Source organism: Panthera leo, chromosome C2, assembly GCF_018350215.1.
Source record: "Panthera leo isolate Ple1 chromosome C2, P.leo_Ple1_pat1.1, whole genome shotgun sequence".
In the NCBI taxonomy this organism is placed as follows: Eukaryota; Metazoa; Chordata; class Mammalia; order Carnivora; family Felidae; genus Panthera; species Panthera leo.
This window is the reverse complement of record NC_056687.1, coordinates 119,105,553-119,130,160: the sequence shown is the minus strand read 5'-3', so window position 1 is coordinate 119,130,160 and position 24,608 is coordinate 119,105,553. Positions and strand designations below refer to the sequence as shown.

Sequence of the window (24,608 nt, the reverse complement as noted above, 5' to 3'; positions counted from 1 at the left end):
TCTACTGAGTCTTATATCCCAGTTTCTCCTCACAGTCCTATATGTGGGCTTTCTTCTGAAAATCCCTCCATGCTACAACTGCCTTCTCCCTACATGCCACTCTGTTAACTGGCAACTGCTAATTAAATGGACATCTGGTCCAAGGATAGACAATCTATAATCCAGCAGCTAGAGAGGTGAAATGGTGAATCCTTTACCCAAAGAATGGCTTATTGAATCAGCCTTCTCTTCTGAGATCTGACTGGCCACGAGAGAGGAGTTAGTTCAGTGGAGGTAGGAGAAGTTGAGAGGTAGAGAAAAGCAGAGAATCTTCATAAAAGGATTCATCAGAGAATTGTGATCAGGTTGTTATGAGAAGGAAACATTGAACTCTTGTCTCAGAGCCCTGGAACTTGAACCACACTGCGCTATGGTGGTCTGGTTACTGTGAAACCAGGTCAACTATGGTTTCTGTTCTCTGATGGTCCCTAGATTCTTTTGAGACCTTGCTATGCATTGTCTTCCTTTCTATGTTTACTCCTCAAACAAACAACAATTCCACGTTATCTGAAGGAATTGAGTAAGGCTGGTGTGTGAGAGTGTGTGTGTGTGTGTGTGTGTGTGTGTGTGTGTGTTTTCCCTAAAAGAGCCCAACTCAGGATCTTTGCTTTTTCATCACATTAACTTACATAGTAATAATAATAACCACTGACAATTGTCACATATATCACACATGCCAGGGACTGTGCTACATTTAAATGCATTCTTTCATTGAGTCCTCACAATCTTTTCAAATGGGTTTTCTTCACCTTCGCTAACAGGTAAAGCAATGAGGCACAGAGAGGCTCAGTAATTGGTTCAAGGTCACACACTTGTTAAATGGCAGCCCTGGGATTTGCGTTCTGGTCTGCATGATTCCATTACCCATTTTTACCATATTCTGCCAGTCATTCTGGTTTTTTTTTTCTTTTTTGCCAGTCATTCTTTACCTGGACCCTACAATTTCCTGATGTAGAACTTTGTGTCTCACTCATTCTTCTGTGTTTATAACACTGATATCCTTACTGTCTCACTAAAAAACTATTTTATTCACTGTTCTGTTTTTCTGTTTGTTTTTGGTGGTTTGGGGGGTGACTGTTGTTCCTTCCACCTAGACTGTCATCTGATCTCATATTATTAAATCCTAAAATTCCTTGAGGATTCCAATGTAAGACTCAATCTTGAACATTTTCTATATCCCTCACACTTAGTCCATAGCAAGAACACCTCATTTTACATCACCGTGTCTTCCATTCCATTGGTCAACACCACTTCATGGAAGTAAGTCTTTTCACCTCAGTTAGGGTAATCTGGTATCTGCAGTCATGTCTTTTCTCCTCTAATTCTATGAAAACACCTTTGTAATGCTGACCTCATGGTAGACTTTACCACATTGAATAATTTATTGCTTAGTAAAAAGAATGTAAATATAGTAATATGTATAAAATATATTTTATATTTAGTTTTACACTGAAAGATTTGGGAATAATGAATCATTTCAATCAAACTTAAAGTGATTTTTGTCTCTTGACAGTTAAATGACTATTTCTTTGAGTGTCTAAAGAGTGTATGTCAATATGTCAATTTAGTTTTATTTTGACTCTTTTTAAAGTCTTTATAAAGATGTCTAAAACATCGTTGTCTTAGATACCCAGCAACTGTTGTTTCTCCTCTTGGTAATAAATCCACAATTTGATTCTGATGAACAGTCTCTCTTTTATTATCACTTCATATAATTCATATAATTCAGTGCAGAAATCTCCACTTTTGGCTCCTGACTGATTGGAACTATATTGCTCTGATCACTGACCTAGGAATGGACCAAGATCCAGTAAGCGGAATCCAAGGAGACTTTTTCTGGACCCATTGAAAGAAGAGCCTGGTGCTTATCTTCTGATCTTGTTAGTAATGAGGAGGAATATGAACTTGAAGCCATGGGAGGTCTGAGAGAAAGTCAAACAGAGAAACCAAGTTCAAATGATATTGAGTGCATTCTTGGATCAAACTGAACAAGAACTTGGCCTAGTCTCTTCAGATGCCTGAGCCAATAGGTTTCCTTTTTTTTTAAACTTAACTTGGCCTAAGTTGAAATTTCTGTCATTAACATTTTAATTGTCCCTCTCTTCAGAAGAAAAAGTGAATTCTACATACTTTAATGTGTAGTTAGCCACTGTTTGCCCCATTCTATTGTAACCAGTTATTATATACAATTCTCATTTTAAAAGGATGAAGTAAGGTCTGTTCATAGATAAATATGCAAACAGCAAACTCTGATACTGCTAATTGTATATCTTAAAGTATTTCTTGCTTTGTGTTGGTACAGGTAGGTGATATCTGCCTTTGAGGATAGGAATGTTAGAGTTAGGAGTCTGGCTAATTCTCCTGATGTGAACAGGACTGTATAGGAATGGCTGTATACACAAAAAGGTGCCCTATACTGGCAGAATAAGTCCTCAGGGAAAACAAACCAAAACTAAGCCATATACATCAATTGAGTTTTGAAATAGAAACTTCCTCAATTTCTTTGTCACAAAATAATTGAAAAATTTCTAGCTCAAATGTCTTGCTGTTTCATTTGGAGGTAAGCTGATACAGTCCTTCTCACATAGTAAGTATTATCGACATGCATTACACTAGAATATTTATTAGCACTATTCAGTGAGCTGTAAATCACCAGGGAGGTCCAGGATTAGCAAGATATTAATGTTTAACTGCACAAAATTGCTGCTAGTTTTATCTTTCCAAGTATTACAGTTTATAAAGACAGTCACATAATTTCAGTTTAAATGTCCCTTAAGTCATCATTTTATTATGACTGAATATTACTATTAACTGGGACTTTATAATGAAAAAAATTCCAGTTGAGAAACACAAGTTTTAGTCTGCTGTGATTGTGATGAATACTACATCATTCGGGAAACACTTTATACTTGGTATTTTTTTTTTTAATGTTTACTTATTTATTTTGAGAGAGAGAGAGAGAGAGAAAGCATCCATGCATGCGCATGTGCACGCACACACACACACACACACACACACACACACACATACACACGTGTGAGCAGGGGAAGGGCAGAAAGGGAGAGGAAGAGAGAGAATCCCAAGCAGGCTCTGTGCTGTCAGCATAGAGCCCAATGCGGGGCTCAGTCCCGTGAACCAGGAGATTATGACTTGAGCCAAAACTGAGTTGGACGCTCAACTCACTGAGCCACCTAGGCACCCAGACTTAGTATTCTTATTGTAAGATCTGGATAAGCAAACTAAACAAAATGGAAAACAGTAAGGATCTATGATCTAATAGAAAAAGAATTCCATAAATGACAGGTCTTAGGATTTGATTTCTGGAAAAGCAGTGTTATTCAGGACAAGGGTGTTTTCCTGTCCTTCTGACTTCTATTTTTGGTGACTTGGCTTTAGTTTTCAGGTATGTCCTCTTGTGGCTAAAAAATAACCACTGGGCAGGAGGCGTATCCTCATATAACATATTCAAAGGCAAAAAGAGGTCTTTTTTTTTTATTGTGGATGAAAACCTTTCCCAGATACCCTCAGTAGACTTACAACAAGGTCCCCTTGACCAGCACTGCTTATAAATCTGTAACCTAGCTGTAAGTAAGGCCCACAAAATGAAAATCTGGTATTTTTATATATGGTGGATAGAGGGCAAAGAAAATCAGCAGGAGAACCATCCATGTCTAAACTGGCAGACTATTCTGCCATGTGATTACTTTCAGAGAGGCAGAAATTTAGTAGCAACAGCTGTTGGCCAAATAAGATAGCACATTAGAATCCCAAGTTAAGTAGTTAGTGCTACAAGGCTATTGTGCTGTGTTGGAAGTCTAACTTATTTAATTATAGGAAATTGCTGAATTCAAGAGGATTTAAAATTATTATGTTGTTTGGAATGATTTCATTCAGGCTTCTCATCCCGGTAGTTATTTTACTTTTTAGCCTGTAAAGGTGAATACACAGCAAAACAAACACAAAATTCTAAAAATGGGCAGACCAAACCTGTCTCAATTTATGATATGTAAATATTGAATCATCTCTTTCTTCTTTATCTGTGTTCATTATTGAATGGCCTGTCTGCTGCTTTTTTTTTCATGAAATGTTTGTGTGTGTGTGTGTGTGTGTGTGTGTGTGTGAGAGAGAGAGAGAGAGAGAGAGAGAGAGAGAGAGTGTTGTTACGTGTTTTTTTTTTTTAAATATTGTCAAACTAGCTAACATACAGTGTATATAGTGTGCTCTTGGCTTTGGGAATAGATTCCCATGATTCATTGCTTACATACAACACCCAGTGCTCATCCCAACAAATGCCTGCGCATGCACACACACAAATGGGGGAAGGGCAGAGAGAGAGAGAGGGGAACAGACAATCCCAAGTGGGCTCTGTGCTTACAGCAGTGAGCTTGATGTGAGGCTCGAACTCATGAACTGTGAGATCATCGCCTAAGTTCCAGTCAGATGCTTAAACAACTGAGTCATGCTAACCCAAGTGAGCAGCCCCTGTCTGCTGCTTTTGAGCATCTTCAATTCAATTAACATTTGCTGAGTTCCTAACATTAGAAGTCCTCATTCTAAGCTCTGTAGGAACACAAATAAAATACACTTTTCTGTGAGGAATTTATCATCTATAAATGAAACAGATTGAGATGCAAATGAATATAATGCAAGATGTTAGCCATGTACTTTAACCTGAAGTTTAGACACTTACCATGGAAATTAGGAGTTAAGTTTCTGCTAAATCTGGGGAGGTTTTGTGGAGGACTTGTCTATAGGTTTGCTGTCTAGGATGGACAAAGGGAAATAGGACTCTTGATATTCCATATTGTGGGATCTAAATGAGAGGGAAGATACATCATGAGATTAGGAAATGTGGAACAGTTGGATGATTTGGACTCTACAGCTTGCACTAGAGCAGATAAGGGATCTGAAAAGATGGACTAAAGCTAGATTTAAAGCCACACAAAGGAGTATGGAAGCACCATCAAGCTACTGAATATCTCTGGCCAAGGTGAGATCTCCTCTCTACTTAGAACTCTCATGCCTCTCTTTGCAAATTACTAATATTTGTTGAACATTAAGTTCTAGTCAACGTTCTAAGTACTTCAGACATACTCATATGATCCTTACAAAAATCCTATAAGTTTCCTCTTACTGTAAGTTCATTTTATATATCAAGAAATTTGACACAGGTTAAGAAACTTGCCCAAGATCACAGTCATAACTACCACCTCTGTAGTCGGGAAGAAAAAACAGCTATTCCTTCCTGATACACATTATTGCCATATTTCTATTACAAGAAAAAAGTTTATACATCAATATAAATATTTCTTGTTTTTGATTTTTTTTAAATGTTTATTTTTGAAGGAGAGGGAGACAGAGCGTGAGCAGGGGAGGAGCGGAGAGAGAGGGAGATATAGAACCCGAAGCAGGATCCAGGCTGAGTGTCAACACAGAGCCTGATTCAGGGCTCGAACTCATGAACTGTGAGATCATGACCTGAGCCAAAGTCAGACACTCAACCGACTGAGCCACCCAGGTGCCCCAATATTTCTTAGTTTTGAATTATTTGTCTGATGGTTTAATGTAGCAAAACTTTATAATTTGGTTTTTTTTTTTTTTTTTTTTTTTTTAGATTTTACTTTTTAGTTTTATTTTTTTTATCATTATAAACTCAAGGATTTAAATGTATTTGATGGATTTTAACTCATGGTGGTTTTTAGCCAGGAGTTAAATCGTATCATCTTAGGTGCATGGAAACTTCTTCAGGTGGCTCCCAAGCAAAACTTTAATATAAACCTCAATTCCTGTAATCCTCTGCACAGGAAGAGATCTCATAGAAAAGGAAGGGTAGTGCATTAATAATTATAAATCTTTCATCTGGAAGAAAAGTTAGAAGCCATTTAGTGCATTACAACATTTCCAATATATATTATTTAAAACAAAAAGTGAAAGGCCTTTATTAACATTCATTTAGTAGATCATGGAACATTGGAATTTAAAGGAACTGCTAGGCCAGAGTTACAAACTGGCCTGCATAGTGACTTTTTAAAATTTTTTCTGGTTTAACTGAATTACTTGCCAGGTTCAAAAAATATTAGAACATTTAATATAAAAATATGAATTTTCAGCATCTCATAAGTAGAACATGGGGAAACAGCAAACCTACATTCCTATGCCAACAATCAGTTAGACCAGAGTAGAGGTTGGTTAAGTCAGGTCCTATACTACCTGGTTAGTCACAGACAGTGTATTAGTTTTCTGTGGCTGCATAAAAAATCACCACAAATTTAGAAACTTAAAATAACACCCATTAATGAACTCACAGTTTGATTGGTCAAAATTTTATTAAGCATAGGTGGTTTCTCTGCTAAAGGTCTCACGGGCCACGATCAAGGTGGCAGCCAGGCTGGCCTCTTATGTGGAGGTTCTAGGGAAGAATCTGCTTCCCAGCTCACTCATATTTTTGGTAGAATTCAGTTGACTATTGTTGTAAGACTGAGGTCCCCATTTTCTTACTGGCTGTCTTAGCTCCTTTACAGCAATAGAGTATCTCTGTCTTGCTGAATCATTCTTATGCTTTGAATCTCTCTGAATTCTTCTTCTGTAGCCACTTAGAAGAAATGCTTTCCTTTTAAAAAGCTTATGTGGTTAGTTTAGGACCACCCAGATAATGTCCTTATTTTAAGGTCAACTGATTAGTAACCTTAATCACATTTGCTAAATACCTCTTACCATGTAGTGAACAAAATTATAGAAGTAACACCAGGACTGAGATTATGGGGCCATCTTAGAATTCTGTCACAGATAGCAATGGTCTTCTTGGCCACTGTATGTATAAAAATACCAAGTGTACATGAAGATGTTGTCATGGAAACTCATGTTACTAGTAGGAGTAGATAGTGTATCACTACACTGAAGCACTATGGGTAGAATGTATGCATGCATGACCTGTAACTCCCAAGTTCTACCCTAGGTACATACTCCAGAAATGCATACATTTGTGCACTTACAAATGTAGGGAGGACATTATGCTTCTATTGTGTACCTTATAGAAAACTCCGTGGTAAATCTCATTTTCTGAACCTTGTAGTTGTTTATAGATAGTATCAACACTACCTTCTTTTGAACATTTTGAACATTTCTAAGGTCTTTTTCTTATAGCTGATTGTATTTGCCTGACCTACATTAAAAAAGATCATTAGTAAAATACCATAAAATACCATTATGTAATAAATTTCCTTTTTAGTTTATTTTTTAGAAAGCAAATGGGATAAATGGACTCTGAGTGCTATAATTCTAGGTATGTGTGTTAAAGTTTATGTGCTTTTTCCTCATGAGAGACTATGTATTTGTATGAGGGAGGAGAATATGTAATACCTGCAAGTTCTTTACTGAGAGAGTCCTTTTGTCTAGAAATTATACTTGATTGTTTGCTTGATTTTTCCTCCCAGAAAAATTAATACATGTCCCTTTATATCACAAATAAAAGCACAAATAAAATGTGATCAGATGCCACTTACCAGATGCCATTTATAATTTCTGTTCTGGAGGAAATCAGAATAGGGGTCAGAATAGCTACTGCCCTCCATTGCTGGAAAGGTCAGCCTGGCAGTGTTTTTTCTTGGGCCCTCAGACAATATCCCCAGGTGTTTCCAGCCCCCAAACAAGGTACATAGTTGGGGCCCTGGCAGTTGTAAACACTGTTATCACTTTGGGTGAGGGCTTTCAGCAGAGAGGAGAATAATGTTGATATTTCATGTTGTAAGGAATATAAGGAAGACCATACAGCTGGCCTGTCCTTTGATATCTCAGAAGTGCTACCTTACTGTGATTAGAAGAATCCTAGAGTAATCCAATGCAGGGAACATAAATAGCCTTATCTTCGGCCCTGTTTATGTTTTGCTTTCACCTAGTACAAAATTTTAACACTGTGAGTTGTCTCAGCGCAAGAAAGACATTGCTCATGTTTTATTTCTATTTACACACTAATGGCCTTTCTTCTTTCCTAGAGCCTGTTTGGTTCAACAGGTTTTTTTTTTTTGTTAAAATTGTGACATGTAATTATATATGTTATCATTACTCTTTATCCTTTATTTTCATTAGATCTGTGAACAACTGCTGTGTTTGGGGATTTTTTTCTACTTCTGGGCACGTGGTAGTAGGATCTCACTTTCCCATCAATAGATTCTTCACTATATTCTCTTGTCTTCTGCCTTGCCATCTGGCAATGGCTGCTCCATCAGCCTGAGCCATAGATGAAGGAAGGCAATTATGTAGAGCAGAAGCCTAACCAACTTATAGTGGATGTATAGCATCAGAAATATACCTGTGCTGACATTAAAATTTTTTTTAACGTTTATTTATTTTTGAGAGAGACAGTGTAAGCAGGGGAGGGGCAGAGGGAGACACAGAATCCAAAGCAGGCTCCAGGCTCTCGGCTGTCAGCACAGAGCCCAACGTGGGGCTAGAACTCACAAACTGCAAGATCATGACCTGAGCTGATGTCAGACGCTTAACTAACTGAGCCATCCAAGCACCCCATGCCTGTGCTGATATTTTTGAGCTTGTTTGTTATTGTAGCATAATCCAGACTATCCTGTCTTATCCATGGCCTGGGTAGTTTTAAGTGTCTCTGATTTAACAGAACCATTCCATGATTTCAGTAGTCTTAGTAATATATACAATTTATATGGACTGAACAAAAAATTAAAATATTCAAATAATAGAAGGCTTTTCTTCTTCAATTTTGTTATATTATTATGCCAAGTACTACAAACCTAACTTTGAGTTTCTCCGAAAAATTTTTTTCAATCTAGGTACAAAATTTTATGTTGAGTAAAATAATGTGCTACTTTAGGAATGTCTTTTATGAGCTGCTTGTTTTGTGGGAGACATGGCTGACAGTCTCCTTGCTTTTTCCAAACTTCTAAGGCATAATAATTTCAGGTGATTCTTAAATTCTAGACGTGTTTTGTTGACAACCTACACATAATAGTCTGCACACACATTCTGCTTGCTCAAGTGTAACAAATGGACACCTGATTTTGAATTGCTCTCGACATTCTTTTTTATCCCCCAATATAAACATATTGACAAGCTGATAAAATTTAAGTTCATTAATGTTTTCATGTAATACCATTTTTTTTTATAATTCTACAAATGGTGCACGATAGTTCTCAGAAGAGCTGTAAAATAAAACTTAAATTGAATTTGGAGTACTAGAATGACTAATTGTGATTACTCTTCATTTTAGTTAGACAACATATTGTGGGATTTTATAGATGAGACTAGAATACAGATGTAGAAATTTAAATGTCTAAAAGGCTCAGTTTTCCCGTAACACTTTAGAAAAGTTTATGAAAACCAGGAAAATGCTGCTGCTGCCTGGCTTTCAAGAGGCTACGTAAAGAACAGATATTATATTGGTGAATCCACCAGAGTCCTTGAAACTGGTGAATAAACCGTGAATGTCAACTGATTTGTTTGTAATGAGCAAAGTAACTCTTGTATGGACCACAGTATTGTGGAGAGTAGAACCAACTCATTCTAGGAAGGCAAAATATAAAGTGGATTTCTCTGTGATCATAGAATCAAAACAGACACAGATAGTTAATGACTTAAATGCATAATGGTTTAAAGCTAATACCAATTCATTTAGTTACACAGTGATAGGAATATTCTTGGCAATCTTCCTTGCATACCTGAATGCACTTGACGAATGTAGTTTTGACTTTGGATATTTACCTTCATCATTCTATTTTCTATAGCAACTCCATTTTGACTGACATTCATTTTTTTGATATACTCACAACTTCAGTTTGATTATAATTGGATTTATGCACCTGAAAGAATTTGTTTCTTTTGAGACATTCCTTATCTCTGCTTGATCTCCTCTCAGGGGACTTGTTAGTAGGTTTCCCCAGTTCAATCTCTCTTATTTCCAATTTCTTCTGACTTGTCTCATTTAAATACCTGCTTACTGACAAAAGCAGTTATTGCTTGGATAATAAAGACAATGTTCATACATTCATTTTTTGATAGCATGTTTCCTTATAAATATAAGCAAAGTTCTACTAGTCCTGCCAAACATTTGCCATTTATAAAAATTCATCCATTTGCGAATATTTAAGTTTCTTTCATTTTTCTCTTGCAGTTTCCACTTAGCACAGATGTTCTATAAAGAATTATAAGAGTCCCTGGAGTTCTTGCCAAGAAGATGCTGTTGAGGTCTACATTATCTACTACTCATTGATTGCTGAAAATATAATCATCAACTCAATCAGAAAATTTCATTAAAAACCAAACAGATGAAACAATTTGACTAACTCTTCTTTGAGCTACAGAAGAAAAAGAACATCTATTAGAAAAATAAACAGCAATCATGAATAAAGTATCTTGTTTTTAATCTAGTCTTTTTATAAGATTGTCTCTATTTCTAAATTGTAGTTATTCATTCTGGGAAAATCTGTAGTTTGTTTCTAAATGAACGCACAGATTACTTTAAGTACGAGATAAACTTTTGGAATTTAACAATGCAGTATTTGCTCTTTAAATTGTTCCTTTCATAGCAGCTAACGGAAGAGAACAAACAATAGTTTCTCCATATTCTTGGAAAAGTTTATCTTGCAAGAGGGGTGATACAATCCTGTACTTATTTTCTTTGTCATTCTGATATGATTATTTAACTTCTTATATATCCTGAGGTGACAAAGGAATTTTTAGAGACCATACTGCTGTTCACAGAACACTTCCATTTTCTCTGAGCTAAACATTAGGCAAATTCTCTTATTAGTTTTAGCTTAAGATGAGTATATCTCAAGGATCTCATTTTTGCAAGGAATTAAAAGGTCAGAAGAATAAATCAGAGAACTCCTAAAGTTAAACACAATGCATATTATTCTCCGGGCAGTATGAAAAGGTAACTTTGTCCAGCTATTGTGATAGGTTGATTTGAATAATCTCAAAAAATTGATACTACAGCTAAATAGAATAATACAGACATTGGAAATTCAGCATTCAAGAGCAGTAGCCTTAATTAGCTCACTCAATGTGTACTTCCTGAGTTTTTCCACTGTATAAAGGCTAGAGAGGCACAAGGGGGAACAGAAAACTGTATGTACCACAGCAGATTACAGGTTGCCCTATGCAAAGAGCACAGAATCTACAGAAATTAGAGGATCAGAAATACACATGAAATTTAATTGTGATATAAGTCAAGAAGAGAAAACAACATTTATGTTTGCTAAACATATACTCATTTACTAAAAATGAGAGGCACAAATAGTAAAAGTTATAGAAGATCACAGAAGTGCATATGCATTTTGAAGATAGTTGGTCTCAGGTAAAAGTCATTGGCCAGCAGTTGTGACCATCATCATTAAGTGGCTTCATAACATTGGAACCTGCCTCTGACTTAGTACCACAGGGCTTCTCTAAGCAAAGTTCCTTTAGTTAGACAGAAAAACCACATCTTTCTGTAAGTAATAGCAAAACATAGTTCTTCCCAGTGCATCTGGTGATCCTTCCAAGTTGGGCTGTGAGTAACAATTTGTTCTTTTATTTTACAGTAAAAGACCACTTAGAAGATTGTAACTTTGAGAACATTGGATGAGGTATGTGTTCTGTTTATTTGTTAGAAGAACCACTATTTCGGGAATGGGAAAGAGTTGAATTTAGTATATATATTTCTCTTGGGTCTCTCTTAAAAACTTCTGGTTGACAGAGAAGAGTTGTCTAATAAGTCTCATTTTGACAAAATTAGGTGATAAGAGTAGGAGAGGGGAAAACTGATACACAAGATATTCATTACGTTGAAACATGTGAAGTTACCTAAATACACCATATTTAACCTCAAATATGGCCATTTAAAATTGAATTAAAAAGAAATGCTTGTGTTTGGTTTTTGGTTGAGGCCCTCAAGGCCAGGAATGATGCAGTAGATGTCAAGTATCTCACAAGTTTCAAAGGAAGGAGCCAGACCTTTTAACCAGGATGTGCTAAGAGATAGTTAAAATGGTTCTGTCATACTAGTGATCACCCACCTCCAACCAGAAAAGCATAGAGGTAGGAAATGAATGAGGGAAATCTTCTTTTGAGAGATTATGGGCCCACTGTGGGTTCTCCCTTCTATGGGGACAGGAGAACAGCTTCCTTTCAACACCTCACATGAAGTGGGAAGAATCTCGGAGGGATCTCCCAGTCCACCCACCTGGAGGGAGCCTGAGTGGAACCATTTGGAAAGGAAATCCATTCAAAATAATTCTGACATGACATAGCCCACCAAGGGCCTGTCTGTGGGTGTGAGGCTGAGAATGATGCAGGCACCCTGTGTATTACTGGTAGTACAGTAGGAGGTGGCAGAGAGAGAATCTCAAAGACTCCCACAAAGACAAGTAGTGAAAAAAGTTAGCTTGGCACATAGGCCGGTCTCCTAGGATCAGGGACATCATTTCACAAGTTGCTCAATACTGCCTTTTCTCTTCAACCTCCTCTCACTGTGGATCCTACCCCAGAGAGGTCATATGCTCAGGTTTGTTGCTTCTGATACAATGCAGAAGCGCAATGATTATGACAGCACAATATGCATCAGTAATTGGCTTTCCAGATAATTCTTATATTGTTTTCTTCAGACACAAGATACCTACCTAAAATATTGAGCGCACACACACACACACACACACACTCACACAGTTTTTAAGTTTCAAACTGAGTTTTGCTATTGGCATATGTAGGAGCTGTCTTCACATAGCAACAGATGTTACTACAAGACATGAATTGGGTTATTTCACCAAGGTTTTTTGTTTTTTTTTCTCTCCCACTATCTCTTCCTTTTATTCTTGCTTTCATGTTTCTTTTTTTCCACCTCTCTCTCACTATTGCTCTTTATTATTATTTTTTATTTGTTTACTGAACCACTCCTGTGGGGAGTTTAGGTTCCAAACCATTGGATGAGTCTGCCACTCCTCTGTTCAGGCTGTTAGATTTCTACCACATGTCCCAGCCTTGCTGGGGTCTGTTCCCCCTCAACTTTTACTCTGGGAATTCCTATCCTTACACTACAGGACTGCCTCCACCCCCAACTTCATTATCATCTGAGAGAAGAGTTATCTGCACAGGAATTCCTTATCTTTTCAGAAAGCTTTACTTTGGCCAGGCTTATGTAAAACAAATAACATTCAATTGAGATGACCTTTTGGAATGGCCCAAGGAATATCCAGTAGGCATAAAATAAAGGTAACATTTACAAGGCTTCTGAATGTATGTAGACTCCATAACGATATAGTTCCACATGATGAACATAAGATGTTTTCATCTGTTGATTCTGACATTGATACCTCATATGAGTGCTTTGACCTTCATTTCTGATTTATTTATTCACGGGACTGATTCTGCACATTACTTTGAATTCCATCTCTCCTGTGATTTTTCAGTTATCATGACGGCAACACATTTGAAAATCATCTATGCTGTAGTCTACTAAAAATAGACATAGAACACACACACACACACACACACACACACACACACACACACGGAACAAATTGCATAGAAATTAAGGAGAATATAGGTTCATGGCTAGCCACCTAGTTTATTGAGAGGAAAAAAGGCAAGGGCAAAAGAACTACCTTTATGAATAAAATGATCTTAACAGAAGCTATCTTTAAGGTGTCAGGCTCCAATTTTTCTTACCCAACACCTATAGAAAATGATAATGTTGGCATTGTCTACTCCCATGGAAAAGGCTGCTCGTGAGACATCTGCACCTCAGCACATCTGTAACCCATTCCCAGCACTCAGATTTAGAGGCTTTGCTTTAGGGATTACTGCCAGGACTGGCTTCATTTAAGGTTTTTATGGTGTTTGGGAAGATGAAGTGCCCAGTAAAATCTTCAAGTTCACAGATGACACTAAGCTTCTCTGGGTAATTAAATGTCAGGCTGATAAGGATAAACTGCAGAAAAATCTTTCCTGCTTGTGTATGAGGTCAGGACATGAAGATGAACTTTACCCAGGGATGTGTGAATGTTGTAGAATAAGGAAAGAGGATATAAATCATAGTATATGATGGTGACCGTTGAGCATCAGTGACGACACAGGATAAAGATTCGAGTGTTGTTATTTATCTTCTGTTTCTGGAAAGTTCTACCTGAAGTCTGTGGAGACAAAAACAGTTACTATAATTCTGTGAATTGTTAGAGTATTGCAAAGGACACAGAAACATCAGTAGCAATTCAAACATTTTCATGTATGGTATTTTGTTTAATCCTCAAAGCAGTCCTGTGTAGTAACTTCTAGTACATTTTGCAAGTGAGGAAACGGAGGCTCATTGATTGATCCTTGCATCAAGGCTTCTGCAATTAGTTCTGGATGCTGCTTCTAAAGAAAACGAAAATAAAAAATGTTCAGAAATGGCCATTTCAAATTAGGATTGGGAATCTGAAGAACTGAGTAGAGAAAGAGATTTCTATAGGAAGACATATTTTAAAAAGAAGTAATCTTTCATCTGGAAAAATTACTTGAATGCTGAATATAATATGGCTTCCATAACAAAGCACATAAATTGGGTGGCTTAACCCAAATTGTCTCACATTTCTAGAGGTTAGAAGTCCAAGACCAAGGTGTGCTGAGCAAGATTGATTTCTTCTAAGGGTTGTGAGAAAGAATTTCTTCTAGTCCACTTCTTTCTATATCTCTTCACATTTTATCCCCTCTATGGATGTCTGTCTCTGAGTCCAAATTTCCTTTTTTTTTTTTTTAATTTTTTGAGGACACCAGTCATATTTGGATTAGGGCCCACCATAATACCTCATCTTCTTTATGTCTGCAATGAACCCATTTCCAAATAAGGTCATATTTGAGATAATGGGAGTTAGGCTTCACTACACAGATTTTGGGGAGACATAATTCAACCCGTAATAAATGACAAGGAAGCACTACACAATGGATGATACATTTGTGAAAGGTTTTACTCTGAATAGGAACAAGATCTGAAACCTATATATGTCAGTGAAAAATAAAGCATCAAGAGAACATTAAGCCAATAAAGAGATGTGGGTGGGGGTGGGAGAGAAATATGTGACAGAATCTTAGCATTATAATACTAGAGAGTTATGGAAAACCATGAGGATCACTGTTTTTACATAGTTGAATAATATCTTCAAGAAGGTTCTGCTCTTCCTGTCCAACAACATAACCAAATGATTTTACCTAATAGAGCATTAGTATTGGTATGTATTTATACCAGTTTGTTTTAATCCCAGAAGAGATTTAATCCCAAATATTTAAAAATGTGGTTTACCACCCGACCCAAAGAATCCAATTCTTTGAATGTATAATGGAAACTTCAGGCTTGGCTTTCTTTTTCAGATAAATATCCAAACAAGAACATTTAGACACATTTATACTTTAATACTTGTATTAAAAATACAAATATATAAAAATACATATAAAGTATTTATTCACAGTTTCTAAGAGATATCTAGGGGGAATTACAATTATTCTTTATGGAAGTTAAGACATGAAATGGTAGAGAAAGGTAAAAATAAATTTTCATTCATTCATTACTGCATCCATCTTCTTGAGGCAGTATCAGTAGTTAAAAATAACCTTCAATTTAGTTTATCATAATGACCGCTTGTACCTGGCCTACACAATGACCATTTTATTAAGGTTATTGTCCATTAATCTCTGGGTTTTAAAATGTCTCCATGATTATTTTCAGTTTATATTGATCCTCTGAGTTCATAGCTGAATAGATTCAGTCATTGTGTTAGCTGTTATGTCTCTTGTCTGGTTCCTGAAGTGCCTGGTGACTGAGGATTGATTGACAGCTTTGGCAAGGCCGGTGTAAACAGCAGGCAAGCCCCACAGCACTCAGGAGTTGGTGATATGTAAATGCAGTTCTTGTACCCACGTTTTAAATATAAACATCCTGGACTTCTTGTTCAGGACTGAGCTAGACTGACTTTTTCTATGTGGAACCAGAACACTGAAATTGTCAACAACAATTTGCAGTGCTTTCTGGAAAAGGAGTGATGAATGGGATTTGTATTTGGCCTGGACTATGTAGATCCAAGTGTGTGAACAGAGGGGATGACAGTGGGCAAGGAACAGTGGTGAAAGACACCATCCAAGGTCAAGGTGGAAGGTGCTTTGCTGTAAGAAGATGAGAGGTTTCCCTTTGGACATTTAAAAGAGGAAACTCTTTGAGTCATTTTAAAAGAGATGATGAAACATTTTTTAAAGATGAGTGGATTCTATTTCATAAAATTGGAGTATAGAATGAATAAAGCAATATTCTTCAGTGTCAAAATATAGTGTAACCAATATATATGCTGTCCAAACACAGCTAGTTAACAGTTTGATCAATTTCTTCCCAGGGACTGTGTGTATGTTTGTATGTATTTGTGATTATGTGTTTTGCATTAGTCTCATCAAACCATTTACATTTATTATTTTTTTAAATTCCAGTGTAGTTAACATACAGTGTTATCCATTTAAGTTTTGAAATCTTGATTCTTCATGAAATACCAAGTGTCTTTTAATGTTAACGTTATATATAACCATCCGTAACTTCTTAAATTTTTAAAAATTGTTTATTTTTTGAGAGAGAGAGAGAGACAGAGACAGAGAGAGACAGAGTGCAGGGGAGGGGCAGAGAGAGAGAGAGAGACAGAATCTGAAGCAGGCCCCAGGTTCTGAGCGGTCAGCACAGAGCCTCATGTGGGGCTCGAATTCATGAACCACAAGATCATGACCTGAGTTGAAGTTAGACACTTAACCAACTGAGCCACCCAGGCGCCCCTATCCATAACTTTTTAAATGTTGATACTTCTTGAGATTCTGTTTTGACTCTTCTCTTTCTTTCTGTAATCTCCCTGGTCTTTTTCAATTTTCTTATCAGAACAGCTAACATGTAAACACTTTACAAGTCACAAATCTACCTGTGTTTTAGGCCTACATATGCAAATATTAACCATTTAGATGTCCATTAGTTAATTAATTTATTAATAATCAGTTAATTAATTCATGAAGATCTTAGTATGTGTTAGGTGGTATTCTGAGTACCCAGGGTTTAACCTGGAAGGTGGTGGATGAATTTAAAGAAAGGTGGTGAGAACTGAAGCAGGAATCAGAAAGGCATGAAAAGACTACATTTCAAAAGTTAAGTGCTAAATGTAGGCCTTTGGGCATTTATTCCAAGTCTATATTCCATGCCCCTATTAAATAACCTCATAGTACTCTGCTTATAACACTCATTAGAGTTGTAGTTAATCAGCTATTGAAGTAATTATTTTGTTTAGTGTCTGTATTAGTTTTCTATTGCAGCTATGACAAATTACTGCATGCTTAGTGGCTTTTAAAAGAGCCGAGGATTATTATTTTATAGTTCTATAGGTCAGAAGTCTGGCATGAATCTCACTGAGCTAAGATCAAGGTGTTGGCAGGGTGCATTCCTCCTGTAAATTCTAGAAGGGGGCATTTTCTTGCCCTTTCCACTTGTAGAGCTGCCTGCTTTCCTTGGCTCATGGCTTCTTTCCTCAGTCTTTAAAACCACATCGAGCAAGTCCTTTTCATACAGCCATCTCTCTGGCTGTCTCTTCCACATTTGAGGATGCTTTTATTGGGTCCACCCAGATAATCCAGGATAATCTTATTTTAAGGTTAAATGGTTAGCTACCTTAATTCTCCTTCACCATGTAACTAACATATTTACAGATTTGAGGGAGCAAGATGTGAGAGTTGTTGGGGGCCATTATTCTGCTCACCACAGTGTTTATTTCCTTCCCCCAACCTATAAATCTCATGTAGCAAACTCTGCATCCACTCTTCTCTTCTTTTTTAGTTACACGTTTGGTTTGACTCTGTGGCAATTGCTGAGCTAATAAATTTCAATATCCTGACCTCTGCTGTAGTACAGAGGCATAATGTGGCATTGTTCTGGCAAATAAGTTATAATGGGGAGTCTAACTGAGTAATTCTTGCAGAGTTTGCTATCATGATAAGAAGTATCACTCCTTTATCCCTGTAGCCCTGCCTTAGAGTCTAAAGAATAACATCTTGTGGCCAAGAATGATAGGAATGAACACTGGGTGTTGTATGTAAGCAATGAATCACGAGAGTCTATCCCCAAAACCAAAAGCACACTGTATACACTGTATGTTAGCTAACTTGACAATAAATTATATTAAAAAATAATGATAGGAATGAATATACGAGGCTTCTGCCTTAAGGACAAGAAATAAAAACATGGAAGGAGCCTTGATCACTGATGACGTCATTTAGCTGACCTATTGTATTAATCCAAGGTTTGCCTCTCCTGGACTTGGTGTACATAAGAAACAATATTCATTACATGCTTATACTACTCTAGAAGGGTTTCTAGTTACTTGCAGCTACATGAAATCTTACTTCATAGCCTCCACGAGAGCAGGCACAGTTTATACCTTGTTTACCCCTGTATTTCCAAAGCCCCGGGCAGAGCAAAACATCTTTTAGGAACCCTAGTTAATAAATAAATGAACTCAAGAGTTAAATTTCTCTTGAGATTTTAACTATTGATCTGTGTTTAAAGATTAACTAGACATTAACTAGTTTAAGAGGGAAGGGTGAGTAGATCATCCAAAACAAAGAGTGTTTGTCAATGTCCTGAAGTGGGGGTGAACTTGTATTTAGGGAAGTAGGAGAAAGTGGTGACTATAAAATAACAGGGAAGAAGAGAAAGTGGCTAGCGGGTCACACAGGACCACCATAGGACACGTTAAGAATTTTTTTTTTTTCATTCTTACTGACCGATTTAGATAGACTGATAGATTTTAGTTGAGATTCTCATTTGTATTTTTTTTTTTTATATTTTAATTCCAGTGTAGTTAACATACAGTGCTATATTATTTTCAGGTGTACAATATAATGAGCCAACAGTTCCATTCATTTACTCAATGCTCACCAAGACAAGTGCCTTCCTATTCCTCTTCACCTGTTTTGCCCGTCCCCCACCTGCCTTTCCTCTGGTCACCATCCATTTGCTCTCTGTAGTTAAGAGTCTGTTTGTCGGTTTGTCTCTTTTTTTTTTCCTTTGTTCACTTGTTTTGTTTCTTAAATTCCACACATGAGTGAAATCTTATGGTATTTGTCTTTCTCTGACTGGTTTATTTCCCCTAGCATTATATTCTGTAGATCCATCCATGTTGTTGCAAATGACAAGATTTCCTTGTTTTTTATGGCTGAATCTTTTCATGTGTCTGTTAGCCATGTGTTTGTCTTCTTTAAAGGAATGTCTGTTCACATCTCTGACCATTTTTAAGTTAGATTGTTTTTTAGTGTTGAGTTGTAGATGTTCTTTATGTATTTTGGATAAAAACCCTTTATCTGATATGTCATTTGGAAATGTTTTTTTTCCCATTTAGTAGGTTGCTTTTTAGTTTTGTTGGTTGTTTTTAGTTTTTTTTTTTTTTTTTTTGGTTGTTTCCTTCACTGTACAAGGTCTTTTTATTTTGATGTAGACCCAATATTTGTTGGTATTTTGATAGGGATTGCATTAAATCTGTATGTTGCTTTGGGTAGTAAGACATTTTAACAATATTTGTTCTTCCAGTCCATGAGCATGGCATGTCTATTTCCTTGTGTTGTCTTCAATTTCTTTCATCAGTGTTTTATAGTTTTCAGAATACAGGTCTTTCACCTCTTTGGTTAAGTTTACCTAGGTATTTTATTATTTTTGATGCAGTTGTAAATGAGATTGTTTTCTTAATTTCTCTTTATGCTGCTTCATTATTGGTGTATAAAAATGTAACAGATTTCTGCACATTGATTTTGTATCCTGATTTATTGAATTTACTTATCAGCTCTAATAGTTTTTGGTGGTGTGTTTAGGATTTTCTGTATATAGTATTATGCCATCTGCAGAGTGAAAGTTTTACTTCTTTCTTACCAATTCAGATACCTGATATTTTTTTCTTCTCTGATTGCTGAGGCTAGGCCTTCCAGTACTATGTTGAAAACAGTGGTAAGAATGGAAATCGTTGTCTCAGTTTTTCCTCATTGAGTATATATTAGCCATGGATTTTTCATAGAAGGACTTTATTTGGTGAGGTATAGTCCCTCCAAACATAATTTTTTGTTGTTGTTTTTATAATGAATGGATGTTTTACTTTTTGAAATGCTTTTTCTGCATCTATTGAAAAGGCCACATGTTTTTATCCTCCCTCTTAATGGTGTGATGTATCATGTTGATTGATTCACAAGTATTGGACTACCCTTGCATCTAAGAATAAATCCCACTTCATTGTGGTGAATGATTTTTTAATGTGTTACTGGATTTATTTTGCTATTTGTTGAGGATTTTTGCATCTGTGTTCATCAGAGATATTGGTCTGTAGTTCTCTTTTTTGTGGTGCCTTTATCTGGTGTTGGTATCAGGGTAATACTGCCCTTATAGAATGAATTTGGAAATTTTCCTTTCTCTTCAATTTTTTGGAAAAGTTTGAGAAGAATAGGCATTAACTCTTTTTTAAATGTTTAGTAGAATTCATCTGTGATGGGGAGCCCAGGTGGCTCAGTCGTTTGGGCATCAGACTTCGGCTCAGGTCATGATCTCACGGTTTGTGAGTTCGAGTCCCGTGTCAGGCTCTGTGCTGACCGCTGAGAGCCTGGAGCCTGCTTCGAAATCTGTGTGTCCCTCTCTCTCTCTCTCTCTCTGCTCTCTGCTCTCCCCCACTCACGCTCTGTCTCTCAAAAATAAACAAACATTAAAAAAATAAAAAAAAAAAAAGAATTCATCTGTGAAGCCATCTGGCCTGGACTTTTGTTTGTTTGGAGTGTTTTGATCACTGATTCAATTTCATTGCTAGTAATGGGTCTGTTCAAATTTTCTGTTTCTTCATGACTCAGCTTTGAGACTTTATATGTTTCTAGGAATTTATCCATTTCTCCTGGATTGTCCAGTTTTTTGGCATAATATTTGTATTTTTCAAGTCTCTTTTGGGCTGCTTTGTGAAGAAAGGCAGGTGAATGCTTTGAGAGAGATCAAGAGGGCATGGAAATTGTCCAGATGAAAGGTGATGAGAAAGTGATGTGATCTGATGATATGGAAATGTAGAGAAATGCATGGTTTGGAGAGACATTAGGAGGTTAGATTGGTATTTCTTAGCTCTTGACTGGATATAAGGATAGGAGAGAGAAGGATCTGGGTTAACTCAGGCTCTGATGGTGTATGTGGGAGGATTATAAATTGTTCCCGCATCGGCACCATCCTGGCATTGCTCTGTTGAGGATCATACTCAGAATTTTTTGTTGAATGTTTACCATGTACCTTGTTAGTAAGCATAGGACTAGCACATAGATCTATATATTAGAATACTTCAGAGTGGAAGATGAATTACAAGGCAGGTGAGTGGCTGGAGATAACACAGAACTTGGTTTAGAGCCAGGGCTGTGAGGTGCTTTATAATCTACTTTAAGGAATTTGTTTCTGTTTTCTTTACATGTACTGATTGGGGCCACTGTTTCAGCAACCGTGGATGTGAAGATAAATACCCTGCTCTCAGTGAACCCAGAATCTAGTACACCACTTTTTCATATGGTACCTGAGTGGGTCACAGGTAAGCCGAGCTAGAGATTCCTCAGATCCCAGAACAGCCTGGCAAGCTCCTGCACTTAAACCAGTGTGGCATGCATATGTATGGTTTTTTCTATGTGCTGTGTAAAATTTCAGGATCCGCTAGTCTTTGAGACAAGTTAGACACACATAAGGATAGTAAGAATAACAACAGCAGTAACAGTATGATACCATGTAGTGATACAATGAAAGAATATTAACTGAGAATAAAAAAATATGCTGGGAGATGGTTTGGGTGACATTTTAAGAGCAAACATATTCTCCAGGAAGCTGGAAGAATTGGTATCTCTCCCTCTGGAGGCTTCAAGCCTGAAAATTCTGTTAGACTTCCAACTATAAAATGCCTTACTTGTTTCTTCAGTAACTGGTTACTTTTTCAGGTAAAATGACATGAAGCATCTTCCATCGTATTTCATCTGCTGATGAATTTTGAAAATGTAGTAGCCAGAGAGTAGATGGCAATGTAATAATATGTCTCTGTACTATTTCCCCCTCTAGGTAAGAAATGGGTATGGAGAGGTGATATAGCTTCTCGTTAAGTTGAAATTGGGTGTTTCCTGAAGTAATATCATACTCTTTCATTATTTACCTCCTTCAGCTTTTCAGAGTTTAAGTTATAGCTCTCTGAGAAGTTTCCAATGCTTTTTAGGAAAGTATCATCCTTTCATAGCTCCTAAAACTGTATGTTTGCCTGTTAAAATCATTATTTCCCTCCACAGATCGACTGTACATATCAAATAACATTATGCCTTAAGTGTTTTTGGTACATAAGCACTTTAATAAATCTGTATGATTCTATTGTTTTGCCACTCTGTTCAAGGAAGCATTTGGAAGGTCAAACAAAATGCCCATCAGTTAAACCCACTTTCGGCACAACCAATCTATGAAACTTTCAATAGATTCTGCAGGGTTTTACATTGTGATTTAAAGTTTAATTCAAATAGATAAGGGAATCTCTTGGAGTGGTTGCAACAGTTGAACTTGAAACTGGACCTAGAAACCCATTTGGTTTACTCCACCACTAAAAGTAAAAATGAACGTGGAGCTATTTACAACATAATTCATAGCATGCCATGAATACATCACATCATGATGGAGATAACATTCAGATATGTTGAGCTGTTGTCAAATGTTTCTTCTGTAGTGTCAGCAGTAGAAAACAACGTCAAACTCTGTGACTGCCTTTTCCAATGCCACAGATGTATTATTAATCCTGTGAGACTTCACTAATGAGGATTTAGCCTAGGCCTCAAAGCCCATGTCTAAGCTCTCCCTGTCCTTCCTCAGGGCACTTAAATCACAAATGGAGCTTTTCTAGACTTTTAGCATTTAGTACCAAAACCATTCTTCCATTTCACAAATGTATGATGTAGGCTTTTATATGCAATCACTATGATAGAGCTGCTAACCACATCAGTCCACTGTTATAATCAAGCTTTTTGTGATAAGAGTATTTTAAACCATCTTGACAAATGCTTATAATTATAATAGTTATCATATGGAGCACTCAGTATCCTCAAAGGGATTTAAGTATATGATAGAATCTTCCTTTTAAAAGAGTTTATCAGCCAGCAGATTTCCATTCTTATGTACGGAAAGTGCATTTTAGATACATAAAACCACAATAAATGAGCTCTTAACTATGTCAACGGTTGTAGTAATCAAGCCCCTTTCTTTCCAGAGTATTTAAACTATCTCATTAAGTATACTTTTAGAGGATATAATGACATCCCTCCACATAATCAAGGAGAATGTCTTGCATTTATACCCTTTCTTATTAGACTCCAGAGTTTTAGAAGTTTGGTCACTGGGATAATTAGGCCGCCGGTGCTCCTCAACCCCCTTTGCCTACCTGTCAATTCTAATGGCTGGAGAAAGATAATTTGCCAAATTGAGAAAGTTGTTGTGAGGCTGGAAGGAAGTGTAGAACAAGGTAAGCAAATTTACCACCTGTCACCCTTAAAGCCTCTGAGGAATAATTTATGAGCTCTGGAAGCCAATGTCAGTTGCATGGCCCAGAAACATAGGCATTTCTTATGTAAGTCCTGAAACATTTCACTGGTGATTTAAAAATATGGCAAACTTTGTGGGCGCTTGGGTGGCTCAGCTGGTTAAGCATTTGACTTTTGGTTTCAGCTCAGATCATGATCCCAGGGTCATGGGCTAGAACTCTGTTCACCGTGGAGCCTGCTTAAGATTCTCTCTGTCTCTCTGTCTCTCTGTCTCTCTCTCTCTCTGCCCCTTCTCTGCTTGTGCTCACTCTCTCTCTCCTCTAAAATAAAAAGTAAAAAAAAAAAAGTTAAAAGTATGGGAAACTTTGGCCAGAGTATTCTGCTAAGGCTCTCAAGCAGTTTGAGAATAAGACAAGGCATACAAGGCATGCAGAGTGGGGGTACTGGTCAGCTTCTGATTTGCGCGTATTTTGAGGTAAGTGTCAGATATGGGTCCCGCTTGCCTCCCACCTTAAGTTCAGAGTTGTGGGGTCTAAGGCTGTTTTTTCATATCTTCTGATTCTTTCAGTGACAATTACTATAGCAGGCAGTAAGTGTGAGACATGATGTCAAAGAATGAGGTATCTGTGTTTTGTGGAATCAGAGTTGCTACTTTTTTTTTTTACTTTTTAAATCAGCATTTTACTTTAGCCTCTACTACAGATTTCTTTCATAGTTATAGATCTGTCATAGGGGATGGGATAAATTATGGATTTGAAAAGTCAAACTTGAAGAATAATTATATGTATACAACACATATGTATATATCTATATATCGTAGGTTTACATATATTACACATTAGATGTAGAACTATACACATACATATATGTATGCATATACCTACACACATTATTGAAGGAATCCCTATCCAGTTTTAAATAATAAAAACAAGTTTTAAATTGCTTGCTCATTTTAATTTTCAATAAAAGATTACAAATAGTGGAAGAAAGATGAGTTTAAGTATTTTTTATAGTCCTTT

At 36.7% G+C, this 24,608-nt stretch overlaps 2 long non-coding RNA genes across 2 annotated transcripts; one reads left to right on the top strand and one right to left on the bottom strand.

Moving 5' to 3' along the window:
• Window positions 1–1,722: 1,722 nt before the first annotated feature.
• On the bottom strand, window positions 1,723–6,877 carry LOC122198715. The gene is made up of 3 exons (XR_006193115.1): window positions 6,754–6,877; window positions 4,730–4,852; window positions 1,723–1,961 (listed from the first exon to the last, which is right to left on the bottom strand). It is a non-coding gene; the product is annotated as an uncharacterized LOC122198715 (long non-coding RNA).
• A 4,709-nt stretch (window positions 6,878–11,586) lies between these two features.
• LOC122198717 lies at window positions 11,587–23,564 on the top strand. Its single transcript, XR_006193117.1, has 3 exons — window positions 11,587–11,633; window positions 21,531–21,620; window positions 23,419–23,564. It is a non-coding gene; the product is annotated as an uncharacterized LOC122198717 (long non-coding RNA).
• The last annotated feature ends 1,044 nt before the right edge of the window (window positions 23,565–24,608 follow it).